Source organism: Hyperolius riggenbachi, chromosome 8 (assembly GCF_040937935.1).
Source record: "Hyperolius riggenbachi isolate aHypRig1 chromosome 8, aHypRig1.pri, whole genome shotgun sequence".
Classification (NCBI taxonomy): domain Eukaryota; kingdom Metazoa; phylum Chordata; class Amphibia; order Anura; family Hyperoliidae; genus Hyperolius; species Hyperolius riggenbachi.
This window is the reverse complement of record NC_090653.1, coordinates 74,528,895-74,550,103: the sequence shown is the minus strand read 5'-3', so window position 1 is coordinate 74,550,103 and position 21,209 is coordinate 74,528,895. Positions and strand designations below refer to the sequence as shown.

At 43.4% G+C, this 21,209-nt stretch overlaps 1 protein-coding gene across 7 annotated transcripts in view; it reads left to right on the top strand.

The window, feature by feature from the left end:
- Positions 1-21,209, top strand: part of LOC137528929 (leucine-rich repeat and fibronectin type III domain-containing protein 1-like protein) — an 874,345-nt gene that overhangs the window by 179,631 nt on the left and 673,505 nt on the right. Inside the window, exon 1 of one of the 7 annotated variants that reach the window (XM_068250709.1) lies at positions 4,230-4,297. The exons of the other annotated variants lie outside the window; for them this stretch is intronic. The gene's annotated coding sequence lies outside the window, so the exon portion shown is untranslated. Of the gene's footprint in view, positions 1-4,229; positions 4,298-21,209 lie in introns of those variants that run through there. 7 annotated transcript variants of the gene reach the window in all.

Below are 21,209 nucleotides of genomic sequence, written 5' to 3'. Positions count from 1 at the left end.
CTTGTTTGTTGCACGCTAGGGATGGTGGTTGGACACTTAACAGAGTTTCGTCAGCTATAGTGCGGCATACTAGAGAGAGCCTCTGTCACCTTCCTCTGTGCATCTATGTTTGATGTCTCATGAGAAAAAACAGGGAAAATATTGTTCGCTGCAGAATATGCCTTAGCAGTGTCTCTCTGAATACATCCGTACAGGAGTTACTGTGCACCCCATCCCCCTTGTTGGTGTTTTTGGTTCATCTATGTGAGTGAAACAGGACCAGGACACAGCAGAAAGTGACAGAGGACAGAAACCTGTGGCCACCATTTTTACACCTGATAGAATACAGAGAGAGAGAGAGAGATTCAGAGAGAAGCTGGCACTCTGTCCTTTTGAATCAGCCTAGTCTCTTTGGCCTTGACAGACAGTGAGTAAGGACTGTGGCATGTGCTCAGTGACCCAGAACACCACTGTCCTACACAGCTTCGGGGGTGTGAATTTCTACAACATACGGCAGGAAAGACACGTAGTGGCACTGACCTTCCTGTGGGCCTCTGAGTAACTGCCAAGAGATATGCAGAATGCACCTTATGCAGAACGGGAGTCACAGCAGGGTTTATTGTTGGAGGAACAGCTTCAAGGAGACTAGAGCTCCGGTGGCAATGACAAGAGATGTAGACTACGCTTTGGAAGGAATTTATCAAGCAAAGCCTGGACATTTATCAAACAAAGCCTCAATTGTATTTCACTTTATGTCTTAATATTTTGTAACTTCAGCATCTTTCAGACAGCTTTTTTGCACTCGGCACTTTCACCGGAGTCTCCCCTGACGAAGCTCCTCTGGAGTGAAACATGTAGACAACTTTTGTGGGTTTTTTAGTCATTGATCATTTGATGCAGTTTCAGGTGTGTCTAGGTGGACTTTGGCCCTACGCATGCATACTTTTGCCCACTGCCCACATGAATGTTACTGTTTGATGACCATCTGCACTGTTTACATCCTTTGAATTCTCAGCAGATTTTAGATGATTTACACTGACTCGCATTGCCACCCTATTTGTGCTTTGCAGTGCAGGTTAAGCCAGGCTTATTGCCATGGAGGGTGTGTTGTTGCAACTGCTCCTTCATCAGTCTTGGACAGCTCTGTGGTTGGTTACATTTCCACTATCTCATGCTTTCCCCAGTTCAGTCAGTTACACACTCTTCTGGATAACTGTGGGGGGAACCCCTCTTCATGACCTGCAATACGTCAATGTAATTACCTTTTGTTGCATGAAATCCCCTTTGATAGAATTTTATTTACTTTATTCAAGTGAACAAAGATGCGTTTGTTGGAGGTTAGAAAGCTCCGTGCAAATACCACACACAAATATCCTAACGGGGGAACAATACACTGAAAGTCCACAATTGTTGACAATATCCCAGCAAGTTACTGCAAAACTGAGGGTGGAGCTTTTTGCCAGGGATTGATGGAGACACTTTGGGGACGTTTTATATTTTTCATATTCATTTTTTTTTTTTTTATTTTAAGAAATGATTTTTTTTGTTTGTATGCGTTTATACAAGAGTGATTCATTTTTGATCAGCAGTTCCATAACTTTCTGCATTGGGGATTTTGTAGCACTGTTCACTAAGTGAAGCTGTCAGCAGCAACTGTTACCAGAAAGAGTAGCGGTAGGCGGCCTTCTGACGTGCTTTGTTTATTTCTGAAAGTGGCTTCTGTGACAACCTGGTAAATGGGGTGTTTGAAAGAAACTTGTATTGTAGCCTATGGCGTTCTAACTTTTGAAGAGATGATCAAACTAAGTATGGTGATTGTCAAAGTACATTACGGCAAAGTGGCAGTCCCATTACGGGTGAGACTTTATCAAAATTGTAATAATGCACTTTGGTTATATTGCGGTCTGTAAAGTGCCATTATTTTAAAGATCTGGAAACAGGTGGGCTAAAGCAGTCCGTGGGCCGAGAAGCCCCTGCTGTCCATGGTGCTTGGCATATGCATAGACCACCTGGCTCTCCTGCATCCAATCACTCTGCTAAATATCTCATTTCACAAATCTGGACTCACTTTATTATATGTGAGAAAGCAAAGGGTTTACTTTGTGCCACGCGAAGCAGTGCTGTGAACAGGTGTTTTTTTTTGTTTTTTTTTACATAATCCAGCTGGATTTGTGGCGGCAGAAGATGTGAATGAGTCAGGCTGCTGTGTTTATAGTACATCTGTCTCATGATATGTGCCACTGACAAATATAGTTTTGGCAGCTTGGTGATCCAAGCTGGGATTCAGGGGTGTATTTGAGAGGGCTTTCTGCTGTTGGAACAAGCCATTTACTGTGTTGCTTATGCGTGTTAGAATAAATGTTGTACCATGTAAACATTCTTCCCAATACAGTGTATGTGTGCAAACTTGCTGTTTATAAACCCCTGACATAGTCCAGATTGGCAAATTAAGAGTAGAGCAGACTTAATCAGTGTAACTTCAACCAGTTTTAAATTCTACCTGTGCAGAGGCCTATCTAGGGGGGGGGGGGGTGTCAAGGGGGCACAAATGTCCCTGGGCGCAGCACTGAGAGGGCGTTAAGCACGGCTGCTGCACCCCCACTTCTGTCCCTCTCCCTCCACCTTGGAACTGGCGAGTCTTCTGCTGTTATTAACACAACTGGCTACCTAAAGAGGGGCACATCTGGCTATATATGGTGGGGAACATCTGGCTATCTAAACAGGGGAAAAGAATCAAATTTGGCTATCTAAAGAGGGGCACATATGGCTCTCTGAATGGGGAAAGAGGGTACATCTGGCTATCTAAAGGGAGGAAGGGGGGCATATCTGGCTATCTGAAGGGATACACCTGGCTATCTAAAGGTGGGAAGGGGGGCATATCTGGGTATCTAAAAGGGAGAAGGGGGCACATCTGGTTATCTAAAGAACATTTGTACATTTGGCTCCTCCCATGACCATGGCCACATTTTGATTCATGGCCACTCCCATTGTTTGTACTGGACTGTCCAGAGGTCGGCACAAAAATATCTTTGTCCCCAGGCCCTGGAAACTCTAGCTATGCTTCTTTACCTGTGTAAATAGATGCTTCAGTAAAGTGAAGCCCCTGGATAACCCGACACTTCTGCTCGCCATTCCAGCACTGGATCCTCAGAACCTATTTGACAAGGGCTTGTCCTATAGTTTTGCATGGCCACACTCCAGTCTGTATACAAGCGTGACCACACTGGACAGCCCATGCCTGCCTAGTAGCATGGAGCGACCCATGTATGCTTTTCCTCCATGCACCCAGAGGCTCTGTGCCACTGTGCAGGTGCAGGCCGTCAGTGCGCCTGCTTTTGTTCATTGATGGGCGTAGCCACACCCCCACACACTATTTGTGGAATCTCCATTCATGTCAGTGTACAGTAGAGAGGTTGAAAAATGACCAAACACCTAACCCCTCCACTAAAATAGTATTATTACTTGGTTTGGAGTCTTGAAAAAACAATACCAATTGTACAATAGAAGCTTGAAAAATGGACAGATGCAAATAAAAACTGTATGCACCAGATACACGAGACAATGGCTCAGCAGGACAGCCAGGCAACTGGTATTGTTTAAAAGGAAATACTGTATATGTGGCAACCTTCATATCCCTTTTACTTCAGATGTGCTTAACTGTGCACACAAGGCCCACGATTTGCCCTTGTCTGGTCATGTGATCAAAATAAATATGTAGAAACTATGAAACCTTATGTATGTGTAGTTTTCTGGAGCGCAGGTTCAGCTGCAGGGATCCCCCTGCATTACTGACTGCAGTGAGTCATTACCTCTGGAACGATAAGGCCTCTGCTTACCGAAGTTATAATCTCTCCCTATCACTTGCTGTAGGCCTTCCTTAGCCCAGCTCCCCAGTGCTGCTGACACGCTGTACTTAGGCCTGGGAGAGATGATTGCTCTGGCTTTATAGGATTTCCAGAAAACAATGCTGTTATACATACAGCCTCCTGTCAGCATACAGCTCTATCACTGTGATGTCTATTAGAAGCCTTTTCCCTTCTCCTTTCTTGCCCAGGTGTAAATTAACAAGGATACATGAAATCAAAGAGGCGATTTGACACAGCACTTCAAACCATGAATGCGCTGTAATGTATGTTTAGTTTCCATAGAGACGTGGGATTGTTTGAAGCCCCCAGTGTGCAAAAGGGTTTTTCTTTGCATCTAAGATGAGAGACGACTGATCCTTGTCACTGGGACAGCGGCATCCGGCGAGGTGGCGATGCGCGGGAGGCAAACAGCTCTGAACCACAGTGCAGTGCCTCTAATTGACACTAACCAGGTATCACGTGTGTTGTTGAGCTGAATAGACGGACAGGGCACGCCATGGTGGTTATAATAAAGGCAGGCCTGTAATCCAGGGATGGATTTCTGGAAAGGCCACAAGGATCCTGGCCTTGAGCAGCTGCCAAGTGGGGAGGCTAGATATGGCAAAGGGGTTGCTACATATCAGAAAAGGCTGTATTGGAAAAACCAAGGCTGCAAATATAGAGTAACCCAGAAAATGGGAGCTGCTGCCAAAGGAGCTGCACATGAGTGATGGGGGATGCTGTACTTGGATGTTACACCAGGAAAAAGGGAGCTGCACATGGAAAGGAAGTCATAATAAAGATCTCCTAGGGGTGGAAAAAGTATGAATCCGGCCTTGTTGAAATGAAGTGAGTCCACATCAGTTGGTGATAAGGTTACGGTCTATGCAGGTTCACCATTTCCACAGCATTGTGAGTTCAGCAAAATGCAGTTTTACTGAGCTCTAGGCTGTGTCCACATCCATCTACAATTGTGCATATGTGATGTGCTGACCATGATGGATACTCGCTTATAACCTTAACGGATACCCGAGGTGACATGATGAGTTAGACATGGGTATGTACAGAGCCTAGCACACAAATAACTATGCTGTTTCTTTTATTTCTTTCTCTGCCTGAAAGAGTTAAATATCAGGTATGTAAGTGGCTGACTCAGTCCTGACTCAGACAGGAAGTGACTACAGTGTGACCCTTGCTGATAAGAAATTCCAACTATGAAACACTTTCGTAGCAGAAAATGGCTTCTGAGAGCAGGAAAGAGATAAAAAAGGTCAATTGTTCATAGATTTTAGCTCTGGTATACTTCAATGAATGTGTCATTGAGCAAAAACAATAAAACAGTTAAAACTTAAAAAGTAGATTTAAACATAAAATAAAACTGTGGAATATCTTAAAAAGTATTTTTAGGAGAAGGAGGATAGGTGCAATCATTTATTTCTTTTGTGTATTTTTGCCTCGGGTGTCCTTTAACGAACACCAAAATTGAATAAGGTAAATTTTTCAAGTAATGATGTTGATTACTGTTAGTAATTAGTATTAGGCCTGGGGCCCTCTAGAACGTTTTGCGATTTAGGGGCATTGCTGGCGATTTGCGAAAGTGCTGGGTTAATTGAAGTGAATGGCGGTTATTCCACTGAAGCGTTTGCAACTTTCCTAAAATCGCAAACGCACAGAATTTTCAGAGTACTTGCATTTGAGGCAGGGAACACACTTGTCTTTCAGTTTTCTGCGCGCGTTTTCCTGCATACTTTTTCTGCACGCCAAGTATGTCTCCATGCAGGAAAACGCGCACGTTTTTTCACAGCAGCTAGTGTAATTGATACAAAAAACTGACAAAATGTGCATGAGTCATGATGCAGAATGTCAGGTTTTTTTCTGCGCGCGAAGAACATATTAAGTGTGTACTAGCCCATTGATTAACATGAGTTGTCAGTTTTACTGTGCAGAAAACGCGCACGAAAACAGTCAAGTGTGTTCCCTGCCTGAAGGACTGCACGGGTGAAATCGCATACCTTCAAAGCACTGCAGAAATCACTCCGATATTTTGTTGCAACGCTAGCAATTGCAATTGAGTTTTGTAGTGGGTCCTTACAACTACAATTTCTAGATTAGAATTTATATTTTTTACATCCCTAGGCCAATTTTCTTGTGGAGCTTCTTCATCCAGTGTGTAGCATTTATGTACAACAGCCCTGCAGCTCCCCACTTCTATGTGTTGCTCCTCATATGTAGCCTTCCCTTTCATATTCAAGCCCCCCTTTTCCATGTCCATATGCCCTCTTGGGCAACAGTTGGCACCTTATGCAAATGCTCCTTGTGGTCTTCCAGAAACCCAACCCTGCATATAGGGGTAGGACCTAGAGAACTGATCAGTTTCCTGTGAGCAAATTTTGACATTGCAATTGTTCAACACCTATTTCCTATGAACTACAAATCTTTTAGACCACATGCTTTTTTTTTTTTAACTATAATTCAGGGGTGCTGCATACATACACTGGAATCTGTTGCACCTCTTTGCTTTCATATTTACTTAACAACCTGATTGCTAATACCTTACTTAGTTTTAGGTTTTTATGTGCTTTAAAACTAAGTAAAAAAATAAACTTGTAAAATAAGTCATTCAATCTGTAGAATTACTGTAATCCTAAATAGACCTTTTCTGGAGTCCCACAGTCTTATTTTGGGTTTAAGGGCTTATTCACACCACAGTTAAAAGCTCTTGCTAATGTAATGCTATGTGTGTATTCTCACTGGAGCAATGTGATTTTGTTAAAATCCCCCATAGCATTGCATTAGCAAGAGTGTTTCAAAATGACTAGTGCTTAAAGAGAACCAGAGAGGAAGAGCATAACCGATTTATACATACCCGGGGCTTCCTCCAGCCCCATCAGCCTGGATCGCTCCCACGCCGCCTTTCTCTGCTGCCTCTATTCGCCAGTACCGGGTCCCGTCATTTCGGCCAGTCGACGCAAGTGCAGTGCGCTCCCTCCAAACTGTGCAGGGGCATGCATAAAGCAGGCACCGGCGAGATGGAGGGAGCCCCTGTGGATGCGTCCGGAGGAAGTGACGGGACCCGGTAGTGGTGATAGTGGCAGCGGAGGAGAGCGGCGTGGGAGTGATCCACGCTGATGGGGCTGGAGGAAACCCCAGGTATGTATAAAATCTTTTCTTTTTTTCAAGTGCCTTCCTCTCTGGTTCCCTTTAAAAAGCTCTAGTAGTGTGAATCAGCCCTGAGGCCTTGTGCACATTGCGTTCCGTCTGCGTTTGGCGTTTTTTGACGCAATTTTTATTTCCGATTCCCGGCGATTACCCACGCGCTGATTTTTTTGTGAACCGCTTTTCTGAGCAGTTTTGCTGAGCGATTGCGTTTTTTCACTTCCTGACGTCAGTCAGGAAGTGAACTCTTTGATTCGGGAAAAGAATAAATACAATGTATTTATTCTGAAGAACGCGAACGCAATCGCTGCACAAAGCAATTTTGTGAGCGTTTGCGTTTTTCTTATACCTTCCATTGAGGCAAAATCGCGTCAAAAATGACCCATGCACCGATTTGCTGAGCGGATCTTAAATGAACCGCTCATATGTGAAGTGTCTCATAGACAATAACGGTGTAAGCGCTTTTAGGGCGATTTTGAAAAATCGATGGCCTGATGACCTTTTCATCACTCACCTGCTCTTGTAACTACAGTTACGATAGCACTTATGCGCTTTGAGGGTCCCAGCAGGCTCCAAAGACTTCTTTCTCCCCAGGTAAGTAAAATAAACCTGTAAGATTTGCATACAAGCAATTTAGATAGTGTTTTTTTTATTAAATATCCCTTGAATGGACCAGGTTGAGGACTCATTTATTTATTTTACAATTTTGGTTACACTGGCAGTCATTTTAGGCGACAGCTGCAGTAATTTTAGAACGACGTATTGAAAAATGTTTTAGAGTTGTATCAGCATATTTACCCGTGTCTTCTAGATTCAGCTAGGCGGCTCTGATTATAAATAGATGATAAATATTTATGTGCCTTTATTTTTGTACGTAGAACACACAGAAAAAGACCTCTGGGCTATTCTTCCCATGTGTTGTAATTTTCCCAGAAAAGCTCTACTTTTTTTTTTTTTTTTGCAACTGAAAACTGTTGAGCTTAGAATTATTTTCATAGAATTGCAAATAGTGAACAAGACATCAAGAGTACATTTTTCCAACAACATATATGCCCTCGGCACTGAGAATCATGTTTTTGTTGCACAGCTTTTTCTTGTTTGCTGGACTTTATGCATAGAGTCCGGGAGTTGCAACAGTAGGTGTAACCTTCAGCTCCACCTGCTGACAACACAAAATATTGCAGCTTCCAGACATGCTGCCATGTTACCACACATTTATACACTCCCAGTTGAGGAAACGCTCCTATCCTATAAAACCCCTTTGTCTCTGCGTCCCCTACTGTGTGTGTGTCCATGCTTTTGCACTATTGCGCATGCACGGCACATTTGCAGCAGTTAGAGCAGGAGGAGGACGGGGGGGGGGGGGGGGGGTGGAGGAGTGCGTGTGCGGCTGAGGGAGAGGGGCCGTGCGATGGGTAGCGGCCAGAGCCTAGCCCCGTTTTTAAACAGGCCTTAGACCTAGTGTATTTATAAACTATTTGAAGATAGTGCAGATAAATTGTGGCTTTTTTGTCTTCTTAAAGTGGGATAAAACTCTGACATAACATTCAATGAACATGCGTTTTCCTACTTTTCATTACCCATGCAGTTATCATATTTGCTTTTATGCACAAGTAATATTGCCTGTTTACATATTATACGTTCCCAAAGTACAGTTTATCTGCTCTGAAACCTGCCATTGCATTTTATTCATAGTTGCGGACTTGCTATATTATATATTTATTAAATCTATCTAGTGATCACTTCTCACTTCTCTGCTTCTCAGCTCAGTGCCGTTCAGTTTCAGCACTGCTGCTGGCTGTATACTAATTGTAGCTACAGTGGAGTATTAACAAAAGATACACAGAAGAAAGTGTTGTGTTTAACTGTTTGAATGGTATTCTGCTAAAAAAAAAAAAAAATTGTGTTAGTAAATTTTATGCTTTAAAAAATCTTTTAGAACAAAGATGAAATGTTGAGTTTCATGACACGTAAACTTATGAACCTCTCAAATTCTGCACAACGTAATCCATTAAGTTGCCTGTTTTGGTGCATCTATGTATTGTTTGAAAGCCTAAAAGGTTAGAAAAGGATAAAGTTGGGGATGTAAACTTTTTGGGGACTGCTGGGTTGAGGTTACAGATAAGCAAGGTTAGTGTACAGTCAAGGTTTTAACCATTGGTTAAGGATAGCAGTACTTTTGGAATTAGGAAACTGTGGTAGAAGAAACGGAAAAAACCACAGAGACACCGGGAGCCCCTATAGTGTATTATCTCAATAAAATGGTCTAGGTGTAATTAAAATACTACTCACAAGTATGGGTTGCTGATAGGCAACCACTGTAGTAGGCATATGGGGAAATCCCGTCCCCACTCGGTCTTTTCGAAGAATGGTCGCAGCTCCTTTGGAAAAAATCTTTTTGCCACTATGTGGCAAAAATAACACACCCACGATGTGGGATGTTAGACAGTAATAGTAAACAGTAGGAGGCACCCTTGATCAGTTGTATTGCATAGAGTAGCGTGTATAATAGGTAGTATAGATCGCCTACCTTATGAAGAGACTTCACTCAGTGGAAAAGAGGAAAAACATTTATTGGTTAGAAGCACCTTGGACAACGTTTTATGCCGCGAAACGAGTTGTCCAAGGTGCTTCTTACCAATAAATGTTTTTCCTCTTTTCCACTGAGTGTAGTCTCTTCTCTATGCAATACAACTGATCAAGGGCGCCTCCTACTGTTTACTATTACTTTTGGAATTAGGTTAGGCTTAGTCAGAGCCAAAAGTGTAGAGTTGAGAGTTGGGCATATTGTAAGGGTTAAAGTCAGGCGCCTGGCAAAGAATAGGTTAGGAATAATGGATGTAGTAGACAGTGGAGACGTTAAATCTTTCTGTACAACTGATCGGTTTTATTTGAAAACAAACAAACAAGAAAATGGAAAGCTTTATCACATCGTGTTTGGTCATCGTTACTCAGAAGTAGAGGTATCGTTTTATTTGTTCTGAAATCTATTCCACACAGGGCCAGGCTGCCCTCATTTTTGTATTTTCATTAGAAGACAAGGCTAACAAGGTGGACAACGCCCTATTGTGAAATGTTACACGCACTCTGTTACCAGGGTTACCACATGATATTATGCATGTGAACTTAATATCCCTCATTAGGACTTGTGGAGAGAACGGGGGGATTATTATCAGCGAATGACGGCTTTGTGTGTGAGCGGTAACTAACGTGGATTCACGCATCCCTGATCAAGCCTCTCGGAAGCGGGGGAGAAAGTCGCTTTCCAGCGACGCCTGCCACTAGCAGTACAATTCATGGAAATCCCACCTTGTGGCACATGTAGTAAACAGCTGCATGGATGGATGGATGGATAGGGCAAAGATTAAGAGCAGGAAGTCGATGATGCTTGATTGTTGCAGTCACCAACAGTGGTTCAAAGTGGAAAGTCCCACCTTCACCCCAGGAAATAAGAGCGGTTATTAGAAGATGCTTTCCCTGTGCACAGACACTTTACTATTGTGTAGACTTTATATCTTATTGTGAGAAAACGCGGAAAAGCCGCCGCATGTGCCAAGAGCAAGGCGGCGGTTTGCACGCATAGACACGCGTCTGGTAGTATGGTGGAATGCGGAAAAGCCGCCGCATGTCCTGACAGCAAAGCGGCTGTTTCCGCGTCCAACGCGACGGTTTGCATGCAGCAGCATGCGCTTGGTGTGGCTGGGTCTGTTAGTGCACATAGGCAGATGGAGAGCTACGCGCGCGCGGGCCTGAACTCAGGACCTTTATACCAGCAGGGGAAGTGTCAGCTGATCAGGAAGATCAGCTGATTCCTGCAGGACTCATGATTGGCTGAATGGCTCGGGCGGGGCGGCAGAGTCCAGCAACTATATATTCTGCTGCTTGTCAGTTGCTGGTTGTCTGCCATTGCTAACACTTACGTGAAGGCACTCAGACCTTAGTCAGATCCTTACAGTGTGTTTGAACTAGGTGGACCTGGGAATTCACACTTAGCCAGATTCTGTTGATAGCTTAAAGTACTAATTGAATTGTATTATTTGTTAGACCAGTTCCAGAGTGTTGAGATCAAGGCCCTCACACCACAGACTAGGAATACTGTGTATCTTCTGTGTATTCTCTAGCATAGTTCCAGGGTGTTGAGATCAAGGCCCTCACATCCAAGACTAGGGAACTGTATTATCATTTATGTTATACTCCAGACTAGTTCCATGGTGTTGATGATCACGGAACTCACACCCAAGACTAGGGAATTGTATTATCATTTATGTTATGCTCCAGACTAGTTCCAGGGTGTTGTGACTACGGTCCTCACCCCCGACTAGGATTGTGCTATTACTGTGTTACGTTAGCCCAGTTCAGGGCAAAACCTTACATATTAGCAGCAGGGCTTCCTGCATCCCAGCCTTGGTCCCTCGCTCAGGGGTCCACAGGCTACAGGAATATCACCCACCGCTCAGGGGTGAATTCCTCAGGAGTATAGGCCGCCAGCTCCTCTGGTGGTCTTTACTCAGAGTTGTTACTGTTGCACCAAACACTTACACTCTCTCTGGTGTCTAGAGGTTAGACATATCTGATTATTGACGATTCCGCAGATCCTCAATCGGGTATATCTGTATTCTTGGGGATACTGCGGATCGCCAAGGATCAGATTCTCTCTCTGGTTGCTGACACCGAACTTATATTGAATGTATTGGGGCTGCAACAATTTAGCATCTGCCTGTGACTCTGCTAAAACGGACCTGAACTCAGAATTTCCTCTCTGCTCTAAAAGATAAGCAACAGCATAAAAGCATTTATTTGTTACAGCTGATAGAAATCCTGCAATAAATCAGCAGTGTGTCATCTTCCTGCTTTCATGGAAGCTGACCTAGTGTTAACAGCCTGTGTTTACAAATTAGCTGCTCTGCCAAGGCAGCCAGCTGACACAACTGAAAAGTTGTGATTAGTCACAGATGAGGGGGAATTAGACAGGCTTAACTTTCTAAATACATAGAGGGTGCATTTGTGTGTTTTCCTTCTATTCTGTGCAAGAGTTCAGGTCCACTTTACGCATTTTTCTGTGGTTTTGCGGTTTATGCAGATGCTGGTAGTTTTCAGCTTTTGTCCTTCTCTCCTGAAGCTGCTGTGAGCTGCTCAACAGCATGATGTGCAGTGATGAGCAGGTTATCCTTCACTTCAGGGCCCCCTATTCAATTCACTTCATCTCCTAGGAGATCATTTTTCATCTTCTGTTTGAAAGAACTTTTCAGCAATATGTAATTGAAGGAATGCCAAAAAGTAGGTGAAAACGCACTGTCAAAATTATCTTGGGCTCTCTGACTCCCCAACTCCCTAATACCGTCACGTAGATTGACCTGATGAAGCTGTTTTCACTGCAAAACGCGTTGTCCTAAGTGCAAATAAAGTAAAAAAAAGTTTATACTTTTGTCCTGAACCTGCTCCTTCCAGATAGGACCTGTTTGCTATTACACTAGAGTCCTGCCATGGCTCCCAACTGTCCCTTTTATTGAAGAGAGAAATCCCTCTTTTGGAGGCAAATCCCGCCATTTCTTTCTTCTTCATTTGTTTCCCTTTCAGGACTGATGCACAGATTTATGTCAAATTATGTGTATTTTTCTCTTGAAAATTGTTTGATGGACTTTATTCTCATCCTCGAAATTTATAGTCTTGCTTACTCGGATATTACTATGAGGCCCTGTTAACAGTGGTTAGTTGCGTTGCAGAAAAATTCTGCCCATCAACTCACTGTCCATACAATTCTATGGGGCTGTTCACAGTAAAGGATTGCGTTATTCTAGCTCGCTGCATGCAGGCTTTGTATTAGTCTATATCCAGTCTCTACTGATATCCATGCGGTAGGCACAGATCACGCGTTAACGCACTCCAGACTTTGCATCACGCAAACTGTACAGGTCTCCATAGACTTGCATTACCCTTGCGGCAGGGAAGCGTAACTGGGTGCGATGCAGTGTGCAAGTGTTAGCAGCCTCGCACTACATGGAGGTGGTTAAATTGATCAGCAATTGGCCAATCAAAATTGATGCCGTGTACTAGGCTTTACTTTCTGATCTACCCAATCAGTACTTTCCTTTGGGAGTGGTTGGATTGAGTCATTTTATTGCGTATAGACTAGAAATAGTTGAAAAAATACTAGAATATTACACAGGCAACAAATGGTCCCTCCATCAAACAAGCATTTATATACAGAGGTCCATTTATAGGTGTGAAGTGTTTTTCCAATTCACACCTCAGGCCCGCGTGTTACTCCCTAATGTTACTATGTAACTAATAAAGTATATTTAAAGCATACCAGTTAACATTCCCACTTCCTGTGACAAAAATCACACCAACAGGTGCTGCATACATTTGTTGCCACTTGCATTGTGCGTGCTTCAGATGAATATCCCCAAGCAAAACTCTTAGGCACCTACTGTATGTATGCAGTGACACTTACGCTGTTGCTTTACTCACTGCTAAAGCTCAAAAAAGGTTTGTCAAGGCTGTTAAAGAGACACTGAAGCGAAAAAAATATATATGATATAGTGAATTAGTTGTGTACTATGAATAATTACTAGAAGATTAGCAGCAAAGAAAATATTCTCATATTTTTATTTTCAGGTATATAGTGTTTTTTCTAACATTGCTTCATTCTATAATATGTGCAGATTACACAACATTCAGCATTCAAAATTAGTCTTTCAGAGCAGTCTGTGCACTAATGACCTCTCCTCTAGCAGAAGAAAAGAAAACAGTTGAGATAATAAAAGTCAGATAACAGCCCTCTCCATGACTAAACTTAGTTGTAGAGATTAATGGCTTGTTTGCATAGAGATAACAACTGGAGTTTCTTAACTCTTCCTGTACTGGAAACAATTAGACTGATGTATCTGATCTTAATGTTTTATTTCTTAGCTGTACTACACATACAAATCATAATATCATAATTTTTTTTCCGCTTCAGTGTCCCTTTAAAGTGAACCTCCGGACTAAAAATCGACTCAGCAGCACTGAAAAGGCCAGGTGTTTCTTTAACAGTTTCACAGCATCAGAACTTTGTTTCTCTTATCCAAGCCTCATTTTTAGCTGCACAGAAGAAAACTGCCCGGGCATTTTTCCCCTGATGCTGTGCAAAGCATGATGGGATTGCTGATGATGTTGCTCTCGTTCTGGTGTTTTGGTGCAATTTTTTTTTTTTTTACATTTTGAATTTGACATTTGAAGCCTAGCGTGTGCAGCTGGGAGGGGTTATGAGGACACAGGACAGTTGGAACCAGGGGCGTAGGAATAGGCCCTGCAGCCCTAGCGCCCGCGGGGGGGCCCGGCCCCCCCCCTGGGGCCCGCTTGGGGCCGTTTTGTGGGTGCTGGAGGGGTGGCAGCATGAGGGGAAAGCCTTGCCCACAGTCGGCGGGGAGAGGGGTAGTTCCCCCCTCTCCCTCACCTCGGGGCTCTCCCCTCTGTGCTCCCCTCCAGCTCGTAAGTGTCTGTGGGGCTGTGGTGGGCAGCGAGCGGCGGGCAGATACATACCTGCTTCCGTGCGTTCCATCGGAGACTTCTCCCTCTAGCGGCTGACGTCACTTCCGGAAGTGACGTCAGCCGCTAGAGGGAGAAGTCTCCGATGGAACGCACGGAAGCAGGTATGTATCTGCCCGCCGCTCGCTGCCCACCACAGCCCCACAGACACTTACGAGCTGGAGGGGAGCACAGAGGGGAGAGCCCCGAGGTGAGGGAGAGGGGGGAACTACCCCTCTCCCCGCCGACTGTGGGCAAGGCTTTCCCCTCATGCTCCCACCCCTCCAGCACCCACAAAACTCCGAGCGGGCCCCAGGGGGGGGGGGGGGGCATATTACGATTTTCAGGTGTCTGCTGGCCACATTGTGATTTTCAGGTGTCTGCTGCCCACATTACGATTTTCTGGTGTCTGCTGCCCACATTGCGATTTTCTGGTCACTGCTGCCCACATTGTGATTTTCAGGTGTCTGCTGCCCACATTATGATTTTCTGTCTGCTGCCCACATTACGATTTTCTGGTCACTGCTGCCCACATTGCGATTTTCTGGTGTCTGCTGCCCACATTACGATTTTCTGGTCACTGCTGCCCACATTGCGATTTTCTGGTCACTGCTGCCCACATTGCGATTTTCTGGTGTCTGCTGCCCACATCATGATTTTCTGGTGTCTGCTGCCCACATTACGATTTTCAGGTGTCTGCTGCCCACATTACGATTTTCAGATGTCTGCTGCCCTCATTACGATTTTCAGGTGTCTGCTGCCCTCATTACGATTTTCAGGTGTCTGCTGCCCACATTACGATTTTCAGGTGTCTGCTGCCCACATTACGATTTTCAGGTGTCTGCTGCCCACATTGCGATTTTCAGGTGTCTGCTGCCCACATTGCGATTTTCAGGTGTCTGCTGCCCACATTGCGATTTTCTGGTGTCTGCTGCCCACATTACGATTTTCTGGTGTATGCTGCCCACATTAGGATTTTCTGGTGACTGCTGCCCACATTGCGATTTTCTGGTGACTGCTGCCCACATTGCGATTTTCTGGTGACTGCTGCCCACATTGCGATTTTCTGGTGACTGCTGCCCACATTAGGATTTTCTGGTGTCTGCTGCCCACATTACGACATTCTGGTGACTGACTGCTGCCCACATTAGGATTTTCTGGTGACTGCTGCCCACATTACGATATTCTGGTGACTGCTGCCCACATTAGGATTTTCTGGTGACTGATGCCCACATTGCAATTTTCTGGTGACTGCTGCCCACATGGCGATTTTCTGGTGACTGCTGCCCACATTGCGATTTTCTGGCCCACATTACGATTTTCTGGTGAACACTGCCCACGTTACGATTGTCTGGTGAATGCTGTCCACGTTACGATTTTCTGGTGAACGCTGCCCACATTACGATTTTCTGGCCCACATTACGATTTTCTGGTGAACACTGCCCAAGTTACGATTGTCTGGTGAATGCTGTCCATGTTACAATTTTCTGGTAAACTCTGCCCACATTACGATTTTCTGTCCCACATTACGATATTCTGGTGAACGCTGCCCACATTACGATTGTCTGGTAAATGCTGCCCACGTTACAATTTTCTGGTGACTGCTGCTCACGTTACTATTTTCTGGTGACTGGTGCCCACATTACGATTTTCTGGTGAACTCTGCCCACATTATGATTTTCTAAAGGCCCACATTACGATTTTCTGGTGAACTCTGCCCACATTACGATTTTCTGGCCCACATTACGATTGTCTGGTAAAATGCTGCCCACTTTACAATTAATTTACAGTGAAACGCTGCCCCATTACGATTATTTGGCACCTATGGGGGGGGCCCCATCCAAATATTCGCAGGGGGGCCCAGTGATTTCTAGTTACGCCCCTGGTTGGAACTGTGTCTCCTGCTCCTTGTCACCTCCTTTCAACCAAAAAGATGGCTGCCCCCATGACAAAGATGGCAGCCCCCATGAATCACAAACATTTGCCTGTTCTTTTAAAACAGGGTGGGTAAAAAATTATATTACCTATCTATTCTAATTAACATAACTAATGTAACTTAATGACAGTATGTTTGTTTAGGCTGAAGTTCCCCTTTAAGAAGGCCAACATCTCTTTGCATTAAACTAGATTTGTAGTGTGGCAAAGCATCCCCTTAAGTAAAAGAAAACCTGCCTCCCAGCTTCATTCGGCTACCGTAGAAGCTGCCATTACAAAAAGAATAATAATAACATAGACAGTAACAATAAAAAAGAGCACCGCTAATGACTCATGGCAGTTAAAAAAAAATTACATAAAACTTAGGATACTGATGTTTCTGTGAACACCTACCACATGTATTTCCTCTTAAAAACCACAGGAATTTTCGCATATCGCGCTCCTCCCATTCATTTGCCAATTAATGTATAGCTACTTATCACACCAAAATGATCTGTGCATTGTTTTCTTGTAGGGCTAACTAGGCATTCTTTGGGTGGTGCTTTTTGCTAATAATTATTTTATTTACTATGCTATTTAAAGAGAATATGAACAAACATTTGAAAAAAAAATCGTTATTTCTCAGTTTTCAGCCATTATAGTTAAAACAAAAAAAAATGCTATTGTATATAAAACCCACACATTTTATTTGTCCATTTGTTTTGGTTATTGCAACATTTAAATTATGTCCCTACTGCAATGTATTGTGACAATATTTTATTTGGAAATAAAGGTGTGCTGTATATTTCTTGTTTTGTGTTTCTTTAACCTATTTTGGTTCCTGGACGTAGAAGCTACGTCCAGGAACCATGCACGCTCCCGCGGCCGATCGCGCGTGCACGCGCGCTCCCGGCCCGCGGTTCGTTAGCCAGGCAATCAGTGAATCGGGCTGTGGTGCCCGATCACTGATTCCTCTCCCCCGCTGAAAAAGCGACAGCTTCTCTCGGAAGCTGCGCCTTTTCTGGCTGTTACCTCCCCCATGCGTCGCTCTAAGCGTATGTTACGCTTAGAGTGACGTCACGTAAACAAACTCATGGCCGCCATCTTGTTGCCAAAAAGTAATACTACAACTAAAAGTAAAAAAAAATAAAAATCAACACACATTTACATTATAAACCTATTGTTTACATCCCACCCTCCCAAAACTACCCAAATAAAATGTTTAATATAAAAAAAAAATTACAATAAAAACAAAAAAAAGTGAATATTTACCTAAGGGTCTAAACTTTTTAAATATCAATGTAAAGATGATATATTTCTATATTTTTTTTATTTAAAACTTGTAAATAGTGATAGATGCAAAACGGAAAAAATGCACCTTTATTTCCAAATAAAATATTGTCGCCATACATTGTGATAGGGACATAATTTTAACGGTGTAATAACCGGGACATATGGGCAAATACAATACGTGAGTTTTAATTATGGAGGCATGTATTATTTTAAAACTATAATGGTTGAAAACTGAGAAATAATGATTTTTCTGTTTTTTTCTTATTCTTCCTGTTAAAATGCATTTACAGTAAAGTGGCTCTTAGCAAAATATACCCCCCAAAGAAAGCCTAATTGGTGGCGGAAAAAACAAGATATAGATCAGTTCATTGTGATAAGTAGTGATAAAGTTATAGACTAATGAATGGGAGGTGAACATTTCTCAAGTGAAAACGACGGAACGCGAATGGGTTATACTATATCAATAATTACAAGCCCTTGTTTGCAAACAACAATATTGTACCCTCATGACATACAGTACATATTACAAAAAAAAAGTCCCTGGGGTAACTGTATATATATATTTTTTTTTAAGTTTGAATTCTAATCTCCAGCATTCAGAGATAAAAGAACAACATCTCTTCAAGCAGGAAGGTTATTTTGTGCTGCAGCATATCTAACTAATATGGTTGGAAAATAAATTAAAATCAACATCCTCTCAGATACTTTTTTGTAAAAGTGTGAAAGGCCTCTTTTCCACGGGCAGCTGAAGGCGGTGAATTCATCGTCTGTCAGCTGCTCCCGTTCACTGGTCTGGTGATTGCTAGCACTCATCACAAGCAGCAGACAGCCCATCCCCATGTAGTTGCATCTGAGCATCCTCAGACACTACCTGGGATGTTTTTTGGCCGCTGGGTAACGCCACCCCACACCTGTCAAACGTGACACATGCTGTTGCTGAGGGCCCTTTTCCACCAGCGCGTTTGCGCTGGCTGAATCGCAAAAACGCAAACCGCTAGCGATTTTACAATCGCTACGGTTTGCTTTTTAACATAGGAATCGCGGTAGGTAATTTCCACTACCGCGATTCGTTTTTTACTTGATCGCGATCGCGCCGCGGAGCGACTTTTGCCGCGATTTTGCTATGCAGTGCATATCATAGCAAAATCGCGGCCGCGAACGTCGGGGAATCGCCGCTAATTGCGATTCAGCAATCGCTAGCGTTCAGCGTGAACGCTAGCGATTGCTAGTGGAAAAGGGCCCTGAATGCTGCTATTCAGCTGCACATAATTTCAGCCGAAAGGCGTTTGTGGCCGGCAGCTGACAAGCATGCAGTTCAACCTCCCATGGAAAAGATGCCTTAGCCATTAAGTGCAGCCAGTGTCTCCTTGTAATGTGTAACTCTGTCTGGCAGCTCAGGCCTGAACCGCTAGATATTTTCATTTTTCTGTGCATTCTGATATGAATAAAAAAAAATCACAACAGACTTGTTTCCCGCAGAGCTGTGATCTCATTTTGCAGAATATAATTTTCTTGTAGCAAATTGCTTTATTTATTGTTTCTCTCTCTCTCTATTTTTTTTTTTTTTTAATCAACTTCCCTCGAGTACCCTGAAAAGTGTCTGCTTAGACCAGGCATGGGCAAATTTGGCCCTCCAGCTGTTGAGGAACTACAAGTCCCACAATGCATTGCAGGAGTCTGACAGCCACAGTCATGACTCATAAAGGCAAATGCATTGTGGGATTTGTAGTTCCTTAACAGCTGGAGGGCCAAGTTTGCTCATGCCTGGCTTAGACTCTTGTACCTGTCTGCTTAGACTCTTGCCAGGACCCATTTTGACAGTAGTTTTGGCATTATTGATGAGCAAATAGCGCACTGGCCATCAGGCCAATCAGATGTGTTGATCCCGTAAAAAAAATTTTGTTTCATTTCTTTCACATGTCTTGTGCTATTGTATTTCATGGCGCCCTTATCCTCAGTCACCTGCTTTGCCCCAGACCTGTGGGTCTGGACTGTAAAGACAGAGGCATAAGTCATGAAGTGAAACTACAGTAGATCAAAGAATGCTATTTCCACAACTAACTGATCACTTTGTGTCTTAACTGCCTCCCAGCTCTGGGCGGCTGGACACTGAGAACAGGTGATGCACGCGGCGCTGCATCGTTTCTGTATTGCATCTCTGCTGACCGGGGCTTGGGGAAATAAGGCAGCATACTTTATTTCCAAGGGAGGTAGTGCAAGGAGTGGGACATTTAGGGATGGGAGCCGCTTCTTGCCACCCCCTAATAGCATGAAATTCAGGCTGCATCATGGTAGTACAGGCCTTGTAAACCACTGACCCAAACAAGTATGCAGCTGAGGTTCTCAGGCTAAACTATGACTACACTTGCTGGACACACTCCGGAACTTGAAGTGATGCAAGTACGCATCCGAATCGCTTAGCTGTGCCATGTGTGGCTATAGGGATTTGGGAAAAGGAAGCTTTCATGAAACCAAAAAGTGGTATGGTCTGGCTTGACATATAACACGATCAATACAATGGGCTTAGCATGGAGTTTAGGTATAGGCAACGACACACATTTGTTTCGGGCTTTCTTTGAAACCCTTCATCAGGCCACCATATATACAAAGATAATTCTAATGGGGCCCAGCTTACATCAAAAGCCAATACTACACAAGCAGAGAAAAAAGAGGGGCGTCTGAACCAACCAGGCGCACAGACCACAATCTCTTTTGCAGATAAGCAACTGCCAAAGAGATTGTGGTCTGTGCGACTGGTTGGTTTCAGATGCCCCCTTTCTTTTTCTGCTTGTGTAGTATTGGCTTTTGATGTAAGCTGGGCCCATTAGAATTATCTTTGAATATATGGTGGCCTGATGAAGGGTTTCAAAGAAAGCCCGAAACGAGTGTGTGTCGTTGCCTATACCTAAACTCCATGTTAAGCCCATTGTATTGATCGTGTTATGTGTCAAGCCAGACCATACCACTTTTTGGTTTCATGAAAGCTTCCTCTTTGTCTAACGCTCATGAGGACCATGTACACAAAAGTAAAAAAACAAAACTTTTTAAAAAAAATTTGTATTGCGCCAAAAAAAGTTTTCTATTACGATTTTGTACTGCAAGATTGTGTATTTTCCTTAAAGGATAATAGTTCACTCTACATGAATAACTGTTGAAAAGTCGGTGTGGTGGATCGCCCATAAGAGGACTTCTTTTTTGCCTTTTTGATTGTTAAAAAGGTCTTTCCCAAATACATATTATAGAGATTCGGGTGCATGCTGCAGGGAACTGCAGAAGTCATGAAGTGACTTAGGTCCATCATCCATGTTTGGAGACTGGGAACAAGTATTCAAAGTGCTCCGAAGTAAATGATCACCAGCATCAGTGAGATGCCTGTGGTCATTAAAAAAAATGCACATGCACATTACTTCTTGTACACAAACAACTGTGGGGACATCAAGTGGTTAAAAACTAAAACTACAAGCAAAATACATTAAAGTGCACCTAAACTGAAAGGAATATGAATGTTTTCTT